Source organism: Pinus tabuliformis, chromosome 2_2 (assembly GCF_031772625.1).
Source record: "Pinus tabuliformis cultivar Carrire ecotype Pingquan chromosome 2_2, CPIR1, whole genome shotgun sequence".
In the NCBI taxonomy this organism is placed as follows: domain Eukaryota; kingdom Viridiplantae; phylum Streptophyta; class Pinopsida; order Pinales; family Pinaceae; genus Pinus; species Pinus tabuliformis.
The window spans coordinates 377,690,066-377,694,847 of NC_142300.1; the positions used below are offsets into that span (position 1 = coordinate 377,690,066).

General features: G+C 45.2%; 1 pseudogene; it reads right to left on the bottom strand.

Annotated features, from left to right (window-relative positions):
* Positions 1-3,210: 3,210 nt before the first annotated feature.
* Positions 3,211-4,125, bottom strand: LOC149192817 (chaperone protein dnaJ 16-like; annotated as a pseudogene).
* Between the last annotated feature and the right edge of the window lie 657 nt (positions 4,126-4,782).

Consider the following 4,782-nt stretch of genomic DNA (forward strand, 5'->3'; position numbering starts at 1 on the left):
AGAAATGGTGGGAAGCATGGTCGACGATGGTCCGCATTGAACACTTGGTGCAAGCGAAGGAATGGAGGAATGCTGTGCTTCCAAGCATTGTTTCCCGTAGCCTTGGTACTAGTGTAAGAACCATGTCGAAGTGGTCCAAGTTTCTGATGGGTTCTGGTAAGGCGTTCTTTCCGCAGATGTAACCAAACTTTGTTGCCCACCTGAAATTTGTGTGGTACCCCTGTGGGTGAGGAGAAGTCGTTCCTGTGTTCTGTCATGACCGTATCCCTTTGATGCTGCTGCTGTGTGGAGGAATCCTTTGCGGGGGTCATGGACGTAGCAACGATCTTCCCCTTACTTTGGGAGTTAACCAAACAAATGAATTTCCTGGTCTGGGAGATGAGCTTGCTGCCTTTCTTAGCGGTGATCAAAGATGTGGCGGTAGGTGGGGCTACCTCCGGTATCCTGTATAATGAATTATTCAAAGAAATAATGACAGCACGAGGCCTGGACTCATACACAGCATGTCGCCTCCACAAGTATGGCTGGCCTAATAATACATCACAAACATCCAGAGGTGTAACATCACACAATACCTCATCTGTGAAGGTTTTGATGCTGTAGGGAAGGCGGCACTGCTGGCGAACTTTCAGATCTCGTCCTTCGTGAAGCCACCCGATACTGTACGGCTGTGGGTGCGTGTAGTCGGTAGGCCCAACCACTTCACGACCTCTGCTGAAATGAGGTTCTTTTGGCTACCACTGTCGACAATGAATTGCAGCGGCGAACCCTTCACCCACATCTGTGAGTGGAAAAGAGCTCCCCCTCTTCTGGATCTGCAGGGTCATTCTTCTGGATCTTGGCAGTGGTAACAGTGGCGCTAGGATCCGCATCAATGATCTGCTTCCCTTTTCCATTCCCCTTGTCAGGTTCTGGCTCAGGGTCAAAACATGCATCAGATTCAGAAGCCTTCAACTCGGCCACCAGCGACTGCTTGGTCTGACACTCACTTGTGTTATGAGTGGGACTCTTGTGGAACTCACACCACTTTCCTGTGTCCTTCTTCAGCTTCGTGGTGTTGTTCTTTTCTTGCGGCTTCGACAGGTTCTCTTGGGTCACCCCGCCTTGGCTTTGTCCTTTGGGCTTCGGATTTGCAGATTCAAAGTCTCGCTTATTTTGTTTGAACTTTTGCTCAATTTTGACAGTGTATCGGTATGTTGTGCCGAGTGAGGAGATGTTCAAGAACCCCATCTCTTCCTGGATGTATCTGTGTAGGCAGCCGCAGTATTTGAGTACCAGATGCAACTCAGAATCTTTGATACCAAACTGTGTGCGAAGGGTATGAAAAATGTTTGTGAACTGTGGCACATCTTGGTCTCGTCCCTGCCGCAGTGTCGTCCATTTGATGTATTTGTCCTCATAGCTTCCGACAGGGTAGTACTGCTCCTTGATGGCATCCTAGAAGTCATTCCAAGTGGGTTCGGCTGAAAATAGTGAGCCTGTACTTTCATCCTTCTGCTCGCAGTAGGTTTCCCACTAGTCCTTGACGTGGGGGGCTGCTTTGAGAAGAGCAAAAATGATCTTTTCCCGGCTTGAAAATTCATGAACAGAAAAATACCCATCTAGCAGATTTAACCATTTATCTACGACATCTACATCTATTTGACCCTCGAAGATGGGGATTTCAAAATTAACTTGTACCTTAAACGGCGTGGCATTTCCAGAGTCACTTTTGGAAGCCGATGCGTCGCCTCTCGGTAGCCGCTGAAGGATCTGCGCAAAGCTATCCATCTTCGCGTTCCTTTGCCGCTCGAGCGCTTCTGCGAGCAAGATTTTGATAGGATCTCCTGCCCCCTCATCTCTCTTCTCATCCGCCATGGGAGGCCGTCGGGATTTGCGAGGCTGGTCTTAGAAAGGTTCGACCAATTCAAGCCCTAACTCCTTATATCCCGACCTCGTGGGGGACATGCAAAGAAAAAACAAAGAAAAAACAGACCGCTGATCCAAGTGGATGTTGGTGGCCACCCACCTATCCCATTTGGACCCCCACAACTGTCTCTTTCAGTCTTTTCAGTTTCCAAAATTGTAGCACAGTTTACTATTTTTAGCAGTTTTTCGGGTCCTGAACTTTCGGAGCCGTTTTGAGGCCCTAAACGACGTTTTTTGGGAAATCTGGGGCAACATGGGTACATGGATGAATGTTGCCTCCCAAAGTTGTAGTACTCGGATAGATCTTTCTAACAAGCTATTGTACGCATCAAACGGAGATCGTATGCCAAAGTTACGACCCTGGGAAATTGATGTACCAATTTACCCAAACGGGGCCCACAATTTGGCGTTTCATCTTCTAGGGCTAGATTTCGGAATGTTAAGGGTTTTCCATTGTTTCTCAACAATAAATAGGCCTTCGAGCCTCATTGTAAGACAGTTCAGAGGCATGTAGCTGCACATCTCTTCTCAGAGATAAGCTACCATTGCCCTAGCTGGTTTAATTCCATTTCTGGTTGTAAGCATATTTCAGTATTTTACAGTAATGAAATGAAGTATTATTTTCGCTGTATCTTTGTGTTTATGGTTATCTCTGTAATTTTTTGCGTTCTTGTTTAAATCCGGATCACCATGCCAGATCATGATGCAACAGATCTGTTGAACAAAAGAAAAATTGCGGCCTGCAAACAAAAAATAGAGATCCAGCCTCCTCGGCCTCTCCTCGCGGCCTCTGGACAAGTCTGGCCTCCTCCGATCCTCCAAGCTGTCAGAACTTTGATATCTCTGTAACAAGTATACGCATGAAACAATCTATTCCCACAAAGAAACACTGTCCAGATCTCTCTGATCTCGGTAGCAAATCGCCCCCACGACCTTTTCGTGCATACCCATCGACAGCGTTGCCAACATTCAGTTTGTTGCAGCAATTGATGAGATTGAGGCCCGGATCTGCCAGCAGATGGTTCAGCAAGGTGAGATTGAAGTCCTCGGGAACAGAGAAAACATCACTGACCCCAACCTCAACGAGCCTCCGTGCCAGGTGACGCCCTGGTGTCGAGGAGGGAGCCATCAGAGATACTCCCGCATGTTCACTCGGTAATGGGCAAGCCACTGATTTGTTGCAGGTGATGGTCACGTGGAGTCCCACGGCCTACAAGCAGCATCATAACTCACCATCCATCGACAACAGATACCCATCATGATGAAAGTTACAACCAGCAGAATGTCGAATTGAATGGAAAATCAGAGTTTCTCTTTTGCTTCAAAAAAGGGTCCATCACAAATAGCTTCTATTGTATAACTAGCACTTTTAAATAAGTTATCACCATAAACAGCAAAGACATGTGTGCCAACCTTTAGCTCAGTCAATTCACATGGCTGAAAACCATCAAGCTTCTTAAAAAAAAAATGCAGCGTCTGGATCTTTGGAAATTGCCATTGCATTTGCAGTGGTGTCTAGATGATAAACTTGGAAGCGTAGGAAGTACATCCCAGCTGATGTAATTTTCCCCATCTTTGCACTGTCTTCCTGTAAAGCAAGGCTTAACCCTCCATTCTCTTCGTGCTCAAAATACAGCAACTTGAATTTTCTTTTATCAGAGGACACCACTCACATTACTAGGCCTGCCTCTGCCTCCCTTTCTGTTATAGTAACAGAGTAGAAATGTGCACACTGTTTCTCAACCCTTCTCTGTACAGGTTGGCCCAAAGGAAGTGGTCTGATTGGAACTGCTCCATTTAAAGCTTCTTCCAAAATAGTTGCCGATACTGTTGTCTTGATTGGAACTCCAAGCTTGCTGAAAAGAGCAGCAAACATGGTATTCACTGCTCCCAGGCTAGACAGATCCAATTCCAATTCTTGATTCTCATTTTCAATTGCCTGAAAACCAGATGCATCATATTGATGACGCTTTACTGGATCCGAGAGAATACCATAAGAATAAGTTATTTCCTTGAACTATTCAGGTTCTTCAGGGTTGTTGGCATTCTTATCTGGATGAAACTTTAAAGCCTTCTTACGATAAGATGACTTGATCTCCTGATCAGATGCGTCACGAGAGACACCTAGCACCTCATACGGATCCCGCCGAAATTCATCAACTCCATTTTCTCCTCTAAAGGCACCTGATGCCCCAGGCATCTTGAACCGGTGAAAATATCCAAGAAGAGTATGCTACGCAAGAGATACCAGATAAGCAGCAATAGGGGTATATCGCCACAACCACCGCTGCGCTGACCAACGGAGGGTGATGGACAACAAGCAGAGGAAACCAACAAAACAATCATAAAACTCTTTATTTTTCCCTCAACCCAGGAGGGCCCAAGCCCAGGAGGGGCCAGGCCCTCACAGGCTCTGATACCAAGATAAAATTACAGACACTCAATAATATATTCTATTCATTTGAATGAGGAAATTACACACATATTTATACAATCAATAGTCTCAAGATAGGAATGCTATCTTAGACGTACAGTAGTGTGGTTGAGAGATTCTCTCAACCACACACTAAACTAGGAGAAACTATATTCTAGCTAATTCCTATTATGTAGGAACAAACTCCTCAAATAGAAAATTACAACCATAGACAAGTAGGAATTAATTATTTCTAACTGGATTGACTTCCTCTCTCCATACCACATTAGCCATCTCCATTTATGAAGGTAAAAGAGAAGGTTGATCAAGATTTCTCTTTTTCCTTTGTCTTTTTACTATAGCCATATGCTTAGGGCTGTAGAAGACATCTAAAGGTGGTATTTCTTCCAAATGTAGGATGATTTCATCGGATGGATTTTCTGGGATTATCTCCATATCCT